Genomic DNA, 21,127 nt, shown 5'->3' with positions numbered 1-21,127 from the left:
ATATATATATATATATATATATATATATATATATATATATATATATAATATAATGTAATAAAAATAAAAGATAGGTTTTAATGAAAAAGCCCTGACATGATATTTTGAGACAAGGAGCCTCCAAAACTGCTGTTGAGTTTCTCTTCTGCAGGCTATCTACTGATGGCCATGTGGTTTACCCTTAGTGAGGCTCCCTTGGAAAGGACTACATTTTTATTCGCCACTGGTTATTGATGGAGATTGCCCCTGAGTTAGAGAAGGGGGCACGCATCTGTTTCTCATTTCAGCAAGCTCTCTCTTTAGACAAACTATGTAAGCCTTTCCGGGCTCGTTACACGGCCTGGAAGATGGAATAACACCGTCTACCCCGAGGAGCTATTCTGAGGATCAGAGATAAGGACGCGTCAATGAAACCAGGGCTGGGCTGGAGGGGCAGCTCCATGGGCAAAGCAACTGCTGAGCATCATGGAGACACGAGCTCCGTCCTTAGAGTTTACATAAACAAGAGTCATGTGTGGTGGTAGTCACGTAAGACCGGTTCCCGGGAGGGTAGCCTACTGAATGAGCAGAGAGATAACGAGAGAGCCTGTCTCAAAACCCAAGTGGGTGTGTCCTGAAGAATGACATCTTGGCAATGTCATTGGCCTCCGTATCCACGTGCACATACACCTGTTCACATGTGTGCTCGCATAAACGTGCACCCACGCTCACGCCACAAAACAAAGGGAAAGAAGAGCCCACTGTTGCACCTTCGTGTGATTTACTTGTCTGTATCACTGGGCCCTTCCTGTGTGGGAGGCTCTGTGGTTAGGCAGTCAGGAAAACAGAAGGAGAATGCACAGTTGCTGCCTTCAAGCTTTGCATAATCTATTGACTGAGAGACATAAACCAAAAAAGGTGCAGAATGCTTTGTAGGAAGGGCAATGCTTGTGAGGGGCTATCAGAGGAGCTCAGCAGAGGGTATGTGAGGACAAGAACAGATGGATGGAGAGTGCAGGGACGAAGAGTTGGGCCAGGTTGTTCCGTTCTCTCAATCAGTACACACCGCTAGGTATTAACCTTGATCCTACTCTCATGTCTTGTACCCAACATTTCAGAAAATACTGCCTGTTTCACCCTGAAATGCTATTTCCAACCCAACTCTACACAGAATTCTCCATTATCTAAAAGGAAACAGAGGAGATGGGAGCTGACATATTTACATAGGGAAAATATACACTCTAACTAAAAAGAGCCACCCACAAGCAAGGGAACAGGGTAGGGAGTCAGCTATAAGCCAGGTTTCATTTAATACAATTGTTATACAAATTGGAATCAGGAAATATATAAAATAATCATTCTACATCATTATAAATGTAGGTTTTAAAATAACTCACCAAAGTAAAAGCAACAGTAAGTAAGTACATGATGGATGATATAAACATGCAGAGAAACAATCTCAAATGTCTTAATTAAATAATTTGCTAAATTGAAATCCATTGACCCGTCCTAAAGAATATGAGCCATCTGGAGTTGAACTACAATCATATTCTATTGTTTTGTATTACTGCATTAAAAATAAATAGTTCTATAGCTATCATTAAGATTTGCAATATGCATACAAGAAAGCTATATCATTAGGAATCCATGAGGTATTTTATCTTCTACAAAGTTATTTGTAGTACTGTCCATTAAAAGAAACTCTCAGTCCCCATTGGAAAAGACAAGGGAATCAATTTTTTAATTTTTGAAAGTGTGAAAAGAAATAAAATCAAGCCTTTTCCCAGCCTTTGCTAAATAAACAGCTCAAATACCTTATGAGGAAGAATTTCTCCTCATTGAAGTATCCCATCTGTTCTAGCTTTGTTTCTGTTGCTGTGATAAAATACCCTGACAAAGAACAGCTTGGGGGAGACAGGGTTTATTTTAGCTCACAATTAGGGGAAGTCACAGCTTGCAGAAGGAGTTTGAGAGAGGGTGGTCACATCACATTCACAGTCAAGGGATACGAATGCAAACATGCCCACTTGCTTGCTTGCTGCTCAGCTCCATTTCTCCACCATAGTTCAGGACCCCCATCCCTGTCTAGGGAACAAAGCCACCCACAGTGGGCTGGGTGTTTGCATAGCAATTAACTTAACACGATCCCCAACAGACATGCCACAGGCCAGTGCGAAGGTGCAAGGTGCGAGTGATTCCTAGGAAAGAGTCTGAGAACTAAAGACTTGCTCTTGAGTTCCAGTGAGCCACCTCCCTAGGTATTTTTGGTCAGGAGCCTCAGGAGCCTCCCACAACAATACAAGCCATTGCCACTGCTATTGGCTGCCCACTAGACTGCTAAGGCTATTGCTAAAGACACCACTCACTGGTAGCAAGACATTGGAGAGAAAAAAAAAATCAAGCTGAAACTGAGCTAGAAGCTTCCTGCCTGCTGACCAACTGGCCTTCCTAGCACCTGCTACATATATACATGAGCTGCTGAAGGAAAAGTCTTGCTCATCTTGCTTGCCACAAGTCATATTGCTGACCAGCTACACAAGAAGGCCTGGTGCGATACACTGGCGAAATGATGGCCAGGGTGTAATGGGTGCAACCAAATGCTTTACAACTGGATTCGAGATCTGCTCAACAGGAGAGAAAACGCATCTGGCATAATCAGCCCCGTCAGTCAAAAGCCTCTGGCTGGGGGAGTCACAGACCTGAGCAAGGACTTGTTACTGCTAATTTTGTCTACTAGACATGATGAGCCTGTCAAACCGTCTTATGACTATTTTTGTCTAGGCCTACGGTGCTGTTGCCAGCTCCGGCCCAGAGGCTCATATTTGTAGTGGGCAGCAGTTACTCCAGAGACTCACCACTGATCAAGGTGCTGAGAACAACTGATTATCAAAAGCTAAACTGAATCTGTATAACCCCCCCTCCACAGCTCGGATAACATCTTGGGAGGTGGAAAGAATGTCAGAGTTGGAAGGGGCGGGGTGTTGTGGAATGCTTTCTTCAGGGCATGATATTATGAAGGCATCCTTCAGCTCTCGGCACAAGATTGGGCCTGCCAACATTCAGTCACAGAGGGAGAGGGAATCATGAGGCCTCATCATTCCCTGAGGAGATAAAACAGTTAATGGCAGGAAGAGACATTTTCTCTGGTTGTATAGCTACTGATAAGGGACTCCTGAAAGATAACCCCTCACCCATGCTCCTGCAGGGGAGGGGAAGGAGGAGGGAGAAAGAGAAGCTGGAGGGAGGGAGAAAGGGGAGGAGAAGAAAAGGAAAAAATGACAGTAAGAGTGTAAAGAATGGGAACAGCAGAAATTGGAGCAACAAGGCAGGGACTATGGGGGGAATCATGACTAAAGCTCATTATAAACATGTTTTGAGTTGTCCTAATGGAATCCATTAATATAGTTTAATAAGTTGTTTTATTTTTTTTTTTAATTAAGCCCTACAAGGACAGTAATCCTACAGCAAATAAGGTTGTGGGACAAGACTAAGAAAATACAAAGAAACCCAAGGGTTACATTTTCCACCCCACGTTCACAGAAAATCCAAATCCTGGCTCACCTTTCCTTTGTATGCAATATACTCACTACTAGCTAGAACCTCAGCCCAGGCCATCTCTCTCTCTCTCTCTCTATATATATATATATATATATATATATACCTACTATTAGCTAGTACCTCATTCCAAGCCCTCTCTATGTCTATAGACCCAACTGCTAGCCAGTATGGGATCTTAGTTTCAGCCATTTCCATCCCTAGCCTCTAACTGGTCAGCTAACTGACCCCTGCAGCCTGTCCTGAACCCCTCCGCATGGAGCTTGCTGTAATGCAAATCTCATTTCACCAATCTCTGCCCAAGAAATTCTAAGCACCTTCCATCCTTCAGCCCTTTGCTGTAGTCCCATCCCAGGAAACCACATGGAAATGTCCCCTTAGCCCACACACTCCCTTTCTTCTCCAACAGGGGTTCTCAACCAGTGGGTCGAACGACCCCTTGACATGGGTTACATATCAGATGTTTATATTACAATCCATAACAGTAGCAAAATTATAAATATAAAGCAACAAAAAAACTTTTTTTTAAAGTTGGGGACACCACAACACGAGAAACTGCATTAAAGGGTCGCAGCAGTAGGAAGGCTGAGAACCACTGTGCTAGAATCTTTCACTTGCCCAAGTGCCCTCCACAGTGGCAGGGGTATCTTGCAGCATCCTCTGCGGTAAGTTTCTGCAGGTAGCATGCCTTACATTCTGGGCTTTGCCCAGAAAAAGCATGAAAGAACACATTCTTTAGCCTTGACTAAGGATTTTGTAGCCTGTGTCCTAGTTCCACTGTCAAACATGGCTGCATCTAGTATCTTCAGCCTTCATGTCTGCCTTAAATATTTTGTAAGTACAATACTGTCTCGGAAATTTCCTTCTCTTTTGGCATGGTTTTGCTATCATGCTCTCCAAAGAAGGGATAGTTATATACCCTAATAACAAAATAACCACATTTTTTTCTCAATTATGCTGCCTGAGAAATTATCTTGGTAGCATGACTTGGTAATTTCTTATAATGGTTTTGGTGATTTCTCTTCATAAGGATGCTTCTCATTTTAAAAGATCATAGCAAACAATCCATAATTATTTTCTAGGCTCTGCCTTCAACATGATACATTCAGGCACAAGGGAACATTGAAGACTAGAGCTTGAGGAAAAACATCAAATAATCCCAAGGTGTTCTGGTTTGTGGGATGTTCTGAAAAGGCTGAGGATGGAACAAAATTGGTAGGTTTTTTTTTTCCCCTTGAATGTTTAAAATAATATCCGTGGAGGTATTATTCTAACAGTGACAGTGATTTTTGGGAAAAAGTCACACTGTTCTCTTTCTCAATAGTGCCAACCCTCCACACGGGGCATCTTCTAACTGCATCGCCAGCTACGCTGTGACCTTGGGCGACCCTTGGGAACCTGATCTCTTCACCCATAAAATAAACATCCTTCTATCCTGCTCATGGACCAGCTAGAAAACTGGTGGGAAATGATGTCCATTGCTTTACGAACTGAAAAACAAGGCATCATTTTAAAAATGAAAAACAGGGCATGGGTGTTTTTGTTGCGGTCACTGCCAAAGAGTCATACAGTCAGAGGACAATGCTCTCCCAGGCTTCAGCATTCTACCTGAGAGTCCGTTCATCCTACCCAGCTGGTATTTCCATTGTCCTGGGAAACACATCAAAAGGCTCTCTGCTGAGCCCCTGCAAGGAACAAGTCCAGAATGTACTTTTAAATTCCTACCATTAGTTTTAGGTTTGGGTTCTTTTTGCCTGTTTTTAAAGACCCTGTTGATTTGTTAAAATCCTTAATAAGAACAGCTGAGTTAACATTGGATTAAAAACCCAAGTGCCCAAACTGAAACAATGTCCCAATCTGCTAGTTATTGATGGCCAACAGCCAGACATGCACATCTGTGAGGCTGCAGCATTGTAAAAGGAAGAATCTGCCATTGTTTTCAGAACAGCTCAGCTCCTCTGTCAACAGAACACTCTGAGTTCTCTATAAATTCTAGGTTTAGAATTCTGATGTGATCATTTAATTTCCAACCCATTAACTCTTTAAATGGCTTTTAAGTGGGAACAAGAATCCAAATATTTTTACAAAACATTACCAATATTGAAAACACCACAGCTTTCTTATAGTCAAAGACCCTGGAGGCCTCAAAAAGAAGTCCTGAAAGAACATTGTTGAGATAACCACATCCAACGTGAATGTAATTAAACGAAAGAGAGCAGCTCTTGGTCAGGGCAGCTGAAGACCTTTCTTCCAAATATGTGCAAGGTAGAATTTGACAAGGGGGATGGCATTTATTCTCACACTTTTGTTGAGGCACTGATGCTTGGAAGTAGAGGGTACAGTGGGAAATGCCAGTTGGCAATGCGCCTCAGCTCCCATTCTGTAACAAAGGAGCCCTAAGATCCAAGTCTCAAGCTCACACTGAATTACTTGACTCTTTCCTATCTCCTAGGAATCTCTTCCTGGCTTTTTGCACTGTCTAATCCTTCCTGACCTCCAGCAGATCCCCTGTAAATGTCACTACTGCCAAAGGGCAGCTTTCCAGCATCCCTTCAGTCTACCATAGAGATGAGTACACACTGGTAAAGAAAAAGATACAAAATTTTAAAAACGAGGCTGGCATCAAATAACAGTCTATGAGCAATCAGAGCCTAATCGGTACAGCAGGCCAGCACAGGCCTTATACCTGCTCCCAGAACACGCCGAGAGGCCTCATAAGGCCATCCCCACTAACATAATGAACAAGAGGCAGCAAGCAAACAAAGACTTCCAACTTGGCATCATACCAACATGTGGCCAAATCCCGACTCTACTTTACTTAACCATGAGATGCTGGTGCCTCCGCCTCTTCATACATAAAAAAAAATAAATATGTCAGGTGAGCAAGATGGCTCAGTGGGTAAAGGTGTTTGCTACCAAACCTGAGGACATGAGTTTGACTACCCCAGAAATCACATGATAGGAGGAGAGAACCAGCTTCTGAAAGTGTCCTCTGATCCTAGTCTATCAGGTCTCATCAGGAGTGGCTGCATTGTCTTCTTCTGTGTTCTGGTAAGGCTGTCCCCCCTCGAGGGGAGGTGATCAAAGAGCAGGCCAATCAGTTCATGTCAGAGACAGTCCCTGTTCCATTACCATGTAGGCCACTTGGATACTGCACTGTCATAGGCTACCTCTGTGCAGGGGTTCCAGGCTATCTCCATGAGCGGTCCTTGGCTGGAATATCAGTTTCAGAAAAGACCCCTGTGCCCAGACTTTTAAGATCTGTTGCTGTCCTTGTGGAGCTCCTGTCCTCTCCAGGTCTTACTATCTCCCCCTTCTTTCATAAGATTCCCTTCACTCTGCCCAAAGTTTGGCTAAGAGTCTCAGCATCTGCCTCGATACCCTGCTGGGTCAGAGGGAAGGGGGGGAGGACCTCTCTTTTCAGTGGACTGGGAGAGGGACAGGGGTGGGGCAGAGGGAGGGTGGGAATGGGAGGGGAGGATGGAGGGAGGTACAGGGGGGATACAAAGTGAATAAACTGTAATTAATAAAAATAAAAGTAATTAAATAAAAAAAGATACACAGTGCAAAAAAAAAAAAGTTGTCCTCTGACCTCCACATACATGTCATAGCACACACATACACACACACCACATAAATAAAATATAAATTAAAACATTTTTACAGAGAAATATCCCAAGGAACACCGAATACAAGCTGGAATAGAGGGATAATACATCCTTTGTCAACTGGTCTCATTTCATTTGATCTGAGCTCATACTCAGCAAAGAGGGTATAAGATGTGACCTTTCAACTTGGGCTCATGAACTATTTAAACAACACCTCCTGTTCAAGTTATAATTGGAAGTGTCTAATTATTGTGGAAACACAAGAAGGCTTTCTGAAGTGTTGATGAGTAGTTCTGAGCTGTTTGGCATCAAAGTACGTGGGCAGTGTCGTCAGGCTGCATTAATAAATCCATAGGCCTTCCCTCATGCCCCCATCAGCGACCATGGAAAGTTGTTTCACCTCTCACGGAAATTCAGTCTGTAAGTTGAGGGTTAAAAAAGGGAACTACCCTCTAGGAGATTCCCCTGAAAACTAAATAGTGCATGGTAAGGATTAAACAAACTCTAGCAAATAGATAGTAAGCCTCAAATAAATGACAGGTGCTCTCAACATTGCAACCTTCTCACAAATTATTCTGAACTCTAACCTTTAGTGGGATCCTGACAATTTCTAGAAGGCCCCTTTGCACTTTTTCTAGAACTCCAAACATCTGGGAATTCAGTTCTTCTATCAATCAAGCAGGACCTGTGTTCCCAGAACTGATCTAAAGAAGATATAGCAGAGACATGTCTGCAAACCCAAACCCATTGTTGTCTTCCTGCAACAAAAGACTACATTTCCCAGGCTTCCCTTTGGCTCACAGTGGCCATTGTGATTAATTTTGGCCAGTAAGTTTTCAATTTACAAGCTGTTTCTGGGTGAGAGGAGGTATGCCATCCCCTTTTGTCTTCACACTGACTAGATAACAAAGACATTGGCTGCCCATCCTTAGATAAAGATGATGAGAGTAGCAGCCAAAAAATGGTAATAGGTCAAAAATGACAAGATAGGCTCACAGTTTTATAGGGCAAAGCATCCACTCAGAACAGACATTTATATAAGTAAGGAATAAACCTACTTTTGTTTAAGCTACAACCACAGGGCTTTTGCCACGTGCAGTCAAACACGCAACATGATAATATAAGTGTGGATGACAGTTAAGACACTACCTTGGTACTCAGTAGAATCTCATAACACGTGTAGAATTTCTGCAGGACTCCAGGCAATTAACCCAAATTTGGACAATTGAGGTCAGCCTCAAAGGCTGGAAAGCGACCACAGAACGAGTAGGGGTGATGAAAGGTCAAGAAAACCCATGTCACAGGGGAGGACAGGAGAGAAGGGGAAGGTAAACCCCACGATAAGGTTGCAACTTACCAAAGGTGGTAAGTTGAACAGGGTTCCTCTCTGCACTCAAATTTCCTCATCTGAAAGAAATAGGTAAAAGAGGGTAAAAAAAAAAAAAAAAAAAAATCCCTTTCAGCCATGCCAGGAAGGATCTATAGAATCTATAGATTCACAGAAATTTGTGCCAGCGAAGGCTAGAACAACTGCCCGCATGGATACCACACTGAGCGTGTGAAGGGGCCATTTCCACTAAACATCAAAAAGAGTGACATTCTTAAACTCGGGCTGGGCCAGGAGCAGCATGTGGGCTGAGGCCTGAGGAGCCAGTGTTAAATATTAGAAGCTCCACAGAATTAAGGCATTTCCAGAGAACTCAGCTCCTTTTTGCAGACTAGGAAGGGATAGTGAGTGGCATTTCTGACCTTGGATCTGCCAATAGCCTAGGGAAATGAGCCTGAACAATGCTCACTTCTTCTTTTCAGTCTGCATTTCCCCATTTCAAAACTAGGGATAATAAAGCACAGCATGAAACAGAATGATAACACGTGTGAGACACAGTGCTAGGCTCACAGCTGCTCAAAGCGCTCATCACATCTTACCACCTTCGCAAACGAAGAAACAAAACGTGATGAGCTCAGAGCATAAGACTCGGGTGTTCTGATGGAGGTACGAGCAGGTAGAGGGCTGGAATTTCCAGGCAAAGCAAGTCTCCGAAATAAGTCAGAGCTGTTAGGGTAGAAGAGCAGGTGGGGGGGGGGCAGAAATGCAGTTCAGTGATGGAGTGTTTGCCTAGCATGCTTGAGGCCCTAGGTCCAGTCCCTACTGTGAGGCACAGGGTGAGAGAAAGAGACAGAGACAGACGGACAGAGAGATCACAAACCACTCACATCGGGAAAGAAGAGGGAGAGCTGGCAGCTTCAGGCACTTGTAGGGGGTCTGAGTGTGAGCACCACAGGTGCCGTGGGTGCCTGTGAAGGTTAGAGGACAGCCTTGGCTGGGGGCGGGGGCCTCACCCTCTGCTGTGTTTGAGACAGCACCTTGTTGAGAGTTCAGGGACTCTAAACTCAGGTGCCCAAGCACTTTGCCCACCGAGCCATCCCCAGTCCAGTGTTGTATCTGGATCCATTACCAAGTGAAGAATGTTCTGCAATAGGGAAAATGTGCAGTAGAAGCAGGGCTCCTGTGGAGACTGACAGGACCAGATAGGAGATTCTGGGGGAGGAGCGGGGAGAAAACGTGGGCTGGTGGAGTTTCTGGGTAGTGGCAGGAAACCTTCTCCCCACTTTCAAACGTGGCCGCCGAGATTTCCAAACCTTTGCCTACTCTAAGGTTCTAGGATTTTGGCTTCAGAAGAAAAGCTAAGAGAAAGCTAAGTGGCCGATGCACTAGTATTAAGTATAAAACCATAATAAACAAAAGAATGGCGGGAGTGTGGCTGTGCTGGGGGCAGGAGCAAGCTGAGGTGTCCCGTGGTCCTGAAAGTGTTCGGTGTTGACTGTGGTGGCAGGCTTCGGAACCCTCAAATGAGACATGATACAGGACATAACATACATGGCTCAAGCCGAGTAAAGCCACGAGAACGTGATGTCAAACAAATCAGTGTCGATGTCCCGGATGTGGCGCTGCGGTACGGATTTGTTAAATTTGACACCTACGAGGAATCGGCAAAGTTTGGAGGTGTCTCTCTGGGCTGTCCTGCAGAACTGTGGGTAAGTGTGTAACCATCTCAATAAAACCTTCAGTTACACAACTAACTATAGAAAAACAGCCGCATGCAATTGTGCAGTATAAAATATAAATTCCCTGCTAAAGTTTAAGCAAAGCACATGCAGAAAGTTGTACTGACTGGTGTTCTACCACTCAGATATTCTTTTATAATATTTTTTATCTGTCTTCATTTTTTAACAGGAGATGTGCTTTCACAATGATTGCTTTTCTACGTGTACTAGTGTGTGGTTGAATTTAATGGACATAGTTTGTTAATTTTTTTATTCTATTTGGGTATCTTATTAGTTACAACTTTCTCAAGTAATTATTGTAATGGCTGTTTAATAAGGCTCTACAGGCATATCTTAATTTTCTTAATCACTCTCCTATTGGAGAAATGTTAGACCACTCTAAGATTTTCTTATTGTAAGTAATTCTGCAATGAATTACATATAGCCAGCTCCCAACATAACCAGAATGAATGACAACAAATCCTCCCTTGATGTAAGAGTTAGAACACAGCTTAGAAAGCATCTGAGCAAATGTTTCCCCTAAAATAGGCATACACCCACACACAAGCGATCCTGTAGTCACAGAAATCGTGTGTGTGTTCTCACTGTAGGGAGAGCAGTGAGCAGACTCAAGCCTGAGCAGCAACCTTACTTGGGGCTGTGGTTGACCTTGAGGAATCAGCAGGGAAGACAGAAATGAAGGAAGCAATTGGAAAAACGGCTTAAGACTTGGGAACCAGACAGACAGCACTCCTTTTCCGGCCTTCTAAACTGACGAAGCCACTTAATTATTTTAATCCCGTTTTCATCTATAAACATATGGAGCAGTTTCTGGACCTTCAGTGAGCGCCTGTCTTCTAAGTGGCTAGATGAATCCCTGGCATATGCAAACACCACTGTTCCTCATACACCCAATGTTCTTCTCACCAGGAGCCCTTACGCTGTCTTCAGGGTAACTCCATTAACCTCCTTCATTACTTCTTGAACATATTATCTCTCTCGCACTTGGTCAGACCTACAGAAGCTCCTGTCTCCGTTTCAATTTCAAGGAGGGCTCTGCCAACTGCTGACACCCAAGAGAAGCTCCTCACTCCAGCTCCTCCGACTACAGCTACTGGGTGATAAATATACAAATAATGCCTAAAGCCTGTCAGATCCCTTCCTACTGGGACACACAGATGATCAGGAAAGACTGGTTGCAACATGCAATATACAAACGAGGGATCATTGGGGCAGCCATATACACGGGGATGGGGGGAATGTTCATCTACAGAAAAAAAAACAAAAACAGAGATATAAGCAAGTGTGAGGAGAGGGAGATCAAGAGGCACTGCCAGCAGGCTCTTTAGCTCTGCCATTAGGTCCATCTGAAGCCATACCCCATGCTCTCTCTGCCCCCTGGGACGTCATCACATCTCCCTTCCTCTGGTTTAGAATGAAGACAATGCATATACTTGTTACTTGCACCCAAAGATGACTTATAGAGACATGGAAAATATTCAGTGCTTTTCTTTTATCTTCCATCTTACCATTCTATTCCTTCCTCTTAAATTCTCTCCAACTTTGTCAGAAATACTTGACTCTCACTCAGTATTTCAACTGACCCCAGGAACAGCCTAGCCAGGAAGGACTGGCCTGGCCTCTCAAGCCCTTCTCAGCATGGTGTCTATGCTTGACAACCTTTTGCTTGCTATTCTTGGACTTTTCTTTATTATTACACTTGTCTTTTCTTCTAGGACTCAGTTTCCCTATTCTAATCCATTCAACATAAATCCACTACCTTACATGACAGAAATGACATTGCAGAAATGACAATGAAAGAAAAAAATAGAGAAGGAGACTCAATACATAGTCACACTGGTTAAAGAAAAACAAGCAACCTGTGGCCACACTTATAACCACTCTTACAGACTTCAGACCAGCAACGGCAATACAATACAAGAAAGCTGAGATTGTATACATTTGCTGTTTTTATTATAAAAGCAACTAGACCTGGGGTCAGGCTCAGTGGTCAGCCCTTGACTAGCATGAGGAAGGGACTAGGCTCCATCCTCAGCTCTGAACAAACAAACAAAAAGGACTTGATACCAGGGAACACAGATACACACTTTAACTCTTAAGCCTCATTGGGGCAGACAGCTTGGATTTTCTTTCTTTCTTTCTTTCTTTCTTTCTTTCTTTCTTTCTTTCTTTCTTTCTTTTTTTTTTTAAATCACTGCATAGTATTTGGGCTTTTATACTTAATGTTTGCTAAGTGAATGAATTTGTAAATGGAAAAAGGAAGTCCGTCCTGGATCCCATAGAAGCCATACACTTGGAGCTGCAATATCTCAGCTGCATCCAAGGGATAGCCCAAGCCAAATGGACTTAAGTCTTTTCTGCGTCAGCTCTCTGCAAAGCTGAAGCCTATCTTAAAGAAGTTCCTTTTGGGTGGTTTGCCCTGTGTGAGGAATTATGTGAGCTTCTGGAGAATGCTTAGCAAATCCCTGGCTCTAATCTAGCAGTGCCATCAACAGGCCCCTCTCCCCACCACACATACTATTGTAGCGATCAGAAGTGTTTTCCCATACTTCCAAACATCCCAGGGAGAGGGAGCTTCTTGGAAAGCACATAGTCTCAACATGTCGTCCAAGCTGGTTTAAATATAAATTTACAGGTTACTTACATGCTAAGTTACATATACATTCCTAGCAATAAAAGAATGTGTGTGTGGGGGGGGGGTCTATACCAAGTCATATTTAAAACAGATGCTAATTTCCCTTTCTTCTTAGAAAGTTCTGCCTTCTACCTTCAAAGTTTCCCCTGAATTAGGCTACGCTGGGCAGCCCATGACATAGCAAGCATTAGTTTTGTTTGATTGCCTACGTCTACCTTGACTATGAATTGGCTTTCTCAGCCAAAGGTGCCAATAGTCTAAGTTTTCTGCAAGCGTATAGCAACTCAAGGTGTTTGTGAAGTGCCCCAAAGCTTACAAATAACACCAGGGTGACTACAACAAAGAAAAGAGTCAAATCCTTGAGAATAAAACCGCTTTGGAAACCCTCAGAAGAGCAAATATCCTCCATCCTGCCAAAGTATGCTTCCACCTTTTTGATCAGTTAGCATTTACCAGGGTCTTGCACAGGGCAGGAAATTCACTGGGTCTTTTTTTTTTTCTTCACCTGAACTCTCTAGCAATCTAAAGAGAGGTATTATCTTCTTTACAAATCGAGAAGCAGAAGCTGGGAGCAAAACTAGGCTTACAGTAATCAGCAATGTGAAGAGCTTGACTCTAGAACAACTAACTGCTGGATCCAGTTCCAGGGTCTCTCCAGGGCCACAGTGAGGTGTTATTCGAGAAAACTAGAACCACGATCCAAGAAGGCCCACAAAGGCAAGAGAAGCCTTTTCACTCACACTCCAGGAGTTGATAAGCAACAGGATGGGACAAATGCCAACCCCACAGTCACCGTGGGAAGCCCAGCTGCGCTCATCTGCACTTTCTAAGCTGTCTTCTGTGAATACACAAATTTCGGAAATCCACGCAGATGCATGCAGATTCCCTCATGTCACACACGTATGCACGGTCAAGTCACATTAATAAGTGTGTGGCTTTATCAATGGAATATCTAACAATCATGCACAACAGAAATTGTTCCTGGAAATACCAACATCTGATGACAGTTTGAAGCCTAACCGCTGTCACTCACCACAGACGAGCAAAGATTAAGAAATTTGGCAGCACTCAACTCTGAGAAAGATATGGGAAGACAAGCATCCTTGTTAGAGTACTGGGTTCTCAGCAACACAGCAGGCTCTCAGCGTGCCTGCCCGTGTTCCTCTGCTTTACAGTGTTGGTTTCAAGAGTTTTCCCACCGGTACACTATAGAGACGAGAGTGATGTGCCGATTCCACAGATCCCATTATAGACTGTATGTGGGTCGTCAAGTGCATACACTCCATAAAGATGTATAATAATTGTGTGTAGATTAAAAACATTTTGACGTATTTCTGTCCAAAGATACTTGCGGTCTACCTATAGAGGTCAGAGCAGTCACTAGAGAAAGCAGGGTACATTGTTAGGGCCTAATGTGAAAAGAAACCCGTGACATCATGTTAAGTAAAATTTGAACTTCTATAGCAGCACATATGGATTCCAGGATGCACACGAGTGAATGGACTTATACACCTACATGGACATGAGGAAATCTGCATGTGTCTGTGAGCCTGCGCACTTTCATCCATCCATGGACATTTTTTCTGTGTGAATGCAGAAATCAGTAATATTGGGACTAGGGCTGGGGAAAAAAAAAAAAAGAAAGAAAGAAAATGGGTTTTCAGGTTTATATATCTTTCTGGATTGTTTTGAATTTCCTTTTCGTGAATATGCGTGTGTCACACTAGAAACTAAACCAAGCTTGTGGGGGTCGGGGGAGAGAGTTAAGAGACGCGAAGCCCCGTTCCTGTGCAGCGGTGTACGGTGTGAAAATAAAGCCAGACATGAAACAGAGCGTGCGTCTGTTACAACTGCTCACAAAACGGGACAATGTGTGAAGTCCCCGGCCTCTGTGTGCTGATAACAGGCGTAACAGAGACAGCACTCTCCTAGCACATTCAGAGACAAAGCCAGGCTTGTGGGGGGAGGAGGAGGGATTCAGTGACTCCATTTTAAAACCAGGAAATACAGTGAAAAAAAAATCAGCTATACTTTCAAGAAAACCTACACATTTTCCTGGCTGTTCAAACCCAGTTTTCTGCCCCTCCAGCTGATACATCATAGCCACAGGGTGCCCAGGACCCTGACTCTTGTTGGCAGACCTCTGTCACAGCTCATTATGTCTGAGGACCTGCCTTCTTCCTCTTAGATTATGTTCACACCACCGACTCCATTTCCCCAACTTAGGATCTAAACACCACAGGGCTCTAACCCATGCTGATGATGGCCGAGGTCCTGTCAATGAGGGCAGGTGCACTCTACCTGGGGAAGGGAATTGTGTGGGACAGCTCTCTATCTTACACTCAGTTTTGTAAAAAAAAAAAAAAAAAAAAAAAAAAAAAAATCATAAACATTCTCATTGCAAAAGAGCCACCTGGGGAATAACGAGGGAAGCTGGATTCAGTCCGTAAGAATGGAACCCAAATGCCCTAAAACAAGTCAGCCTTCAAGTTTATTTCTATGTGTAGGCGAGAACAACGGAGAAGGCTAAAATGAGGGCGAGGGATAATGACATTTATGCATGAAGATGCCACAATGCCATTTCTTTATAAGCTAACCAAAACAATTTTAACTCTAAAGGCAGGTGTTATTGTACAAGCCTCTGATCCCAGCATTCAGGGGTCCAAGACAGAGGCTAGCCTGAGCTACAGAGTGAGACTTGACTCAAAAAAAACTTAATGGAAACTTCTAATGCGAATGTGTGTAAATTACCAGCTATCAGTAAACCCACAAGTTTTTTAACCAAGCAGTCAACATCGCCTCTTAAAAACACCCAACGCCTCATCTGTTGGCATCTCCCCCGGTTCATCAGATGTCAGTTCTTCTGCCACATGCTCCTTCCCCAACGCTGTCCCCTCCTCCAGATCACGTGCTCACTGTTGTCCTGTAGTGAAATCATGAGCCACGTACTAGAGCTCTGCGTAGCAACAGACCACATCTATGACAGTAGCCCCCCCCAAAAAAAAAAATGATGTCACCTTGTGATCATCTTAGCTTGGACAAGCACACTATAATACCCACAGTCATCAATCTGCCTAACAATGAAGCTCTCAGACTACACCCATGAAGCACAGCCTCTGAATGTCCTCTGCCTGCTATTGTTTTTCCTGCCTGCCTCTTTGTCAGTTTCTTACGTGTTGAAAACTTGTCTCCTCAGAATGGTCCTTCCTGACCCACCTCAGCAAGAGAGGCCTCCCCTCCTCCCAAAACTGAGTTCTTCCTGAGAACATTGTAGAGCATTTATCTAGCCTCAGGGAAGCCTTAAAAGCCAAGGTCTTATATGTCTTTGACCTCTTCAGCATCTCCAGCTTCTCCATAGCAAATGAGAAGCCAAGAGATGTCTAGGGATGAGCAAATGAGGAAGTACTGGCTATAAAATAGGCATTCCTCAGTTGAATGATTTGTCCAAGGTGGTTCCCTATAAATGACAAAGCCAGAACTTAAATTTGAAGTTTCTGGCACATACACACACACACAAACAGCATCCACAAACTGGGACTTTTAAGAGAGTTGAAAATACGGTAACTCATCCATGCCTCAGCCATGGATGGGGGAAGGGAACACAATGGTTTGTTTTCTTGCAAATATGAGGTAAGGGGAAAGGAAAAAAATCAAAACAAAACTGGGAATCTGTAATCTTGCATTCCTTGCCTGGAATGAGCAAGCACATTTTCCCCCTTCCTCTGACTGAACACACCAGCATCTGGGACACTTCTGAAATTGTTCTTCACCAGGTCATAGTGTGGAACACTTTGCTAATTGAAGCAGCAAGTGAAACTGTAGGGAGATCAGATGCAATTACCCAAATTGGAAAGTAACGCTCATGTTCACTTACATCAGGCCACAAGCAGCAGGTTAGGGGCTAAGTCAGTCACACACACACACACACACACCAAGACTGCTGTAGCCATTCATATACCATCCTATGCACTCCCTAATACACTGACACAGTCACTGGGAGGAAGGAAGGAGGCACAGATAGGAGGGGAGGGAAGGAGAGAAGGAAGCAGAACAGAAGTAGAGACACAGAAGACGAGAAATGAGGGAACCAAAGATGGAGGAGGGTGGAGAAAGAGGAATCAGACAAGGAGGGAAGGACTGTAGAGCGTGGAGGGATGGAAGAATTTGAGGAAAGAAAAATAAGAACAGCTGCCCCAAGATTTTGCCACAAAGCTCATGCACCAAATGCTGATTGATACAACCAGTCCTTGACAACCTCTAGGATCAGGGTCTGTTTCCATGGAGACCAACAATCCTTATTCTCGATAGCCATCTTCCATGTTTCTCTGGTGTTTGAGCTTTCTTGCTGTGACTGCATCACCAGGCAAGGAAGCAGAGCCCCATGCCCACACAGTGAGTGCAAACAAAGGACAGCCAGCCACCCCGCACCTGTCCAGCTGCAGCCGGTGCCACAAAACTCAATTCTGGTGTCTCCACGTATCAGCCGTGGACTCACAGATTCTAATTTATTAAGTAGAGTAAGCAGAGGCACACTGGACACCAGCATAACCTTCGAGAACTGTCAAGTGGCCGTGTAGATGTTAACCTAAGCGGCTGGAGACCCAAGCCAGGGTCCAGCCAGCTGGCCTTGGAAGATGAGGCCGACCTAGAGTCATAGCACAGGGGAATGAATGCTGAAAACCAGGCTGCTGGGATGTGTGAGGGCTCTGGGCAGGCAGCAATTCCAGCTGGCCTGGCAGCGGGAAACAAGGCAGGTTCTTGTCCAGTCGTGTTCCTCTCCTTCTGTACCTAAAGATGTCTGCTTCAGCTGTCACCTTCAACAGTGGTCCTGCCGGGCCCTCTTATTAAACAGGGACTCTTCAGCAGCCCCAGGCAAGTCTATTGTTACAATACACATGTACTTCCCAACTCTACAGTATACTTCTTTCCCAGCAGAGTACCCTAAAGGCAGGAGGCAACTAGCCATGTTCACCCGCACTCCTGTCGGCTCCCGAGGGCAGCTCCACCCTGCAAGGCACCAACAGCCATTTTCTGCACTTGCAAACCTAACCCCACTCCAGCAGTAAGTGGGCTGGTTATGTCCTTGGTAATGGCCTTTGTAGTGTAACAGTACATATGGTTGAATTTTCATTCAGTCCTTATCTCTAATGCCTTTTTAAAGTATATCTGGATGAATTATTGCAATAAGATATTTTAGATCTAGAGTATGGCCTGTGATATAAAGCAATTAGAGGCAGGAGAATTTACCTGATCCCATGACACAAGTGATGAGATTCCCTAATTCTTTGGACCATGAAGGGCAAGACATTACCTGAAGACACTAAGTTTCTCCATCAAATTCTCCAGGTAAGTCTCAGGAAGAATGGCTTCATACAAAATAATGAGGATTTAGTTTCTTCCTAACTTACAAATCATGTAGCAAAGAAATGCATGATCTTATCTCCAGGATTCTTTCATTTACTTCAAAGTCAGTTTTTCTCAAAAAAAAAAAAAAAAAAAAAAAAAAAAAAAGAGCAGCTCTAGAGAGTGATACAGAGTATAAAACAGTATGTCATACCTGACTGCAGATGGCAATGGTGCTATGCAAAACTCCTAATATAAAACATGAAAGCGGCCAAGATTTAAAGTCTGTGCTAATGACTAATAAATATTCAGATCTGTGGCTTAAAGTGAAAGAAGAGGGGGCAGAAAAACAGAAGAGAAGCAGGATGGGAGGGATGGACAAAGGGAGAGAGAGTGGAAGGGGTAGAGAAAGGGAGAGAGGGTGGGAGGGAGGAAAGGAGGGCATTTGGGTTACTATTTTTTCTGTTTGTAAAAAGCCACCTTTATGGTAAATCGAGCAATAGCCTGAAGTTTATTGGTTAGAACTTGGTCTTCAGATAACTGTTTACTCCATTTCCGCTTTAAGACACCCTTGAGAGTCTGGATGTGTCTTAACCATCTTCCCTCTCTGGAACACTTGCACATAAAAAAAAAAAATGTTCATTATTAAAATGGTCGAGGTTTCAGCCACAATTTTACTTAAGCCTGGCCTCATTTCTGATCAAATCTAGCTATATATTTATTTTTAGGTTTTCCTGGGCACTTTCCATTATAAATGCCCTTTTTAAAAATTCAAAATCTGTTTGTGCTTTCTTTCATTCAACAAGTATTTGTCAGGCTGCTAATACATGCCAAGCAGCGAAAAGAACACAGAGGTGAGGAAGACTAAGCCTCTCTCTGAGCTTTATCTACAGCCCAACAGGAGTTGAGCCAAGCAGTGTATCCCAGGTCAGCATCGTGACAGCCATTCAGGGAAGGCCAGGCCGCTGAGGCACAGAGGCCATGAGTACCTCACACTGCCACCGAACCAAGGAGCATCTAAAGAACAGGAGCAATGCCAGAAAGGAGCACCAGATGGCTCTGGAATAAGACCCTCAAAGCTGAGGGGCAAGTTTTGCAAAAGCTCAGAAAATGAGGGTAGCATCCTCCAGTCTGGAACAACAGCAAGCAAGAGGCCCCACGCTGGGCCACTAGTGTCCAGTTCAGAACATCATAGCTTTCGTCCCGAGGGCACTAGGGATCCATTTTCCTTGGCAAGATATTATTCCGTAAATTTTAGAAACCTGCACCAATTACATTATTCTCAAAGTGTCATCTCAAGGCTTAATCAGCCTTATTCCCTGACACCTCAGCGCTGTCTCCCTCATTCCTGCATTTTAAAAATTCTTTATGCTGTATGTAAATAAGGACGACATATCTGTCACATTGGAGGAGATTCAAAGCGAAAAACAACTACATTCATTCCAGTTCCTTCAATCATTCTTACTCCACCTTGCCTCAGAGGAAGAGGCAGACAAAGGAAATTCACCACAAGCCTTCCTTTGTGATTTGAAGGGCATTTCTCTCCCTGTGTTGTACTCCCTAAAGAGTAAGCGAAGCCTATCTGACCAGGGACAGCCCGCTTAACCCCTCTGCACCTTACTTTTTCAAATCAGGAAGGAGATAACCATTGTTCTCTATATTAAGCAGTTTTTTTTTATTTTGTTTGTTTGTTCTTTGCTGTGTTTTCTTGTCAAAAGCTGTTTGCTCAGCATGCAAAGAAATGTCTTTCACACTGACATTTTCATACATACCTATACTTTGTTTTCATCCCCGGCTCTACCACCTTGTCCCATGACCTCTGTCCCCACCCTGCTAGTTCCTGCTTCCCCCTATAGTGCCCTCATCTCGTTTTAAAGAGACACTGGCCATTGTCCTGTCTTATTATCCATCATGCTTTAAACATCTTTCTTCTCCACCATAGTCCACCCTTTCCTTTCATGTCCCACATTTATAGAAGAAAAACATGCAATGTTTGCCTGAATCTGACTTTTATTTTCCCCTTAACGAAATGATCTTCGGTTCCATCTACTGAACTGTAATAAAATCACCCTGTAAAATTAACAACAAATTTTATTCTTCTTTATAACTAAATAACATTACAGTGTGTGTGTGTGTGTGTGTGTGAGTGTGTGAGAGAGAGAGATGGGTGTGGTGTGGGTGTGGTGTGGGTGTGGTGTGGGTATGTTGTATGAGTATGTGGGGGGTGATGTGTGTGTATATGGGGGTTGTATGTATGTGGGGTACATGTATGCGTGTATGTGGTATGTGTATGTGTGGGGGTGTGGTATGTGTGGAGGGTGTGTGTGTGATCAGTTTTTCAGTCATCTGTTCATGGACATCTAGGCTGGTTCTGTCACAGCTGTCAAAAATGACACGTGAGCCGAGGAGACGACTCAGTTGCTAAAGTGCTTGCTTTACAAGAATGAGGACTTGAGTTCAAATCCTGAGAACCCATTTAAAAAAAAATAAAGAGCTGGGCAGGGTGGCACACGCCACAGCAAGGGGCATACCTTGCGTAGGAGACGGGTAACGTTAGCCCCTGGCCTGGACACGTGACCACGCTTGCGCACACTCCCAGACATACACATACACACAAGAACAGTGCAGCAATTACATGGCTGGCTGCCTATACCTAGGAATGGTGGAGCTGGGTCACATGGCATTTTGCTGTTAGGGTTTTGACGTCTACACTGACTTCCACAGTAACTACACCAGTTTACACTCCCACCGGGTGGTCATAGGCTTCCTCTTTCTCCACACTCCTGCCAGCATTTGCTGTCATTTCTCCCTTACGTTATTCTTATGAAGGTTAAAAAATACCGTATGTACAGTATTTAGTACGATGCTTGAGTCGTATCTATTTTATTATCAAGCATTACTGAGTAGTGTAAAACACATGTATAACTGGAATAAAATTTGA

At 43.8% G+C, this 21,127-nt stretch overlaps 1 protein-coding gene across 5 annotated transcripts in view; it reads right to left on the bottom strand.

The window, feature by feature from the left end:
• Dnajc6 (DnaJ heat shock protein family (Hsp40) member C6) overlaps positions 1-21,127 on the bottom strand; it is a 154,002-nt gene that overhangs the window by 73,082 nt on the left and 59,793 nt on the right. Inside the window, exon 3 of one of the 5 annotated variants that reach the window (XM_055628886.1) lies at positions 8,500-8,549. The exons of the other annotated variants lie outside the window; for them this stretch is intronic. The gene's annotated coding sequence lies outside the window, so the exon portion shown is untranslated. The remainder of the gene's footprint in view (positions 1-8,499; positions 8,550-21,127) is intronic. 5 annotated transcript variants of the gene reach the window in all.

Source organism: Psammomys obesus, unplaced genomic scaffold, assembly GCF_907164565.1.
Source record: "Psammomys obesus unplaced genomic scaffold, mPsaObe1.curated_primary_1811, whole genome shotgun sequence".
Classification (NCBI taxonomy): Eukaryota; Metazoa; Chordata; class Mammalia; order Rodentia; family Muridae; genus Psammomys; species Psammomys obesus.
The sequence above is the reverse complement of the archived record's forward strand: the minus strand, read 5'-3'. Positions and strand labels throughout refer to the sequence as shown.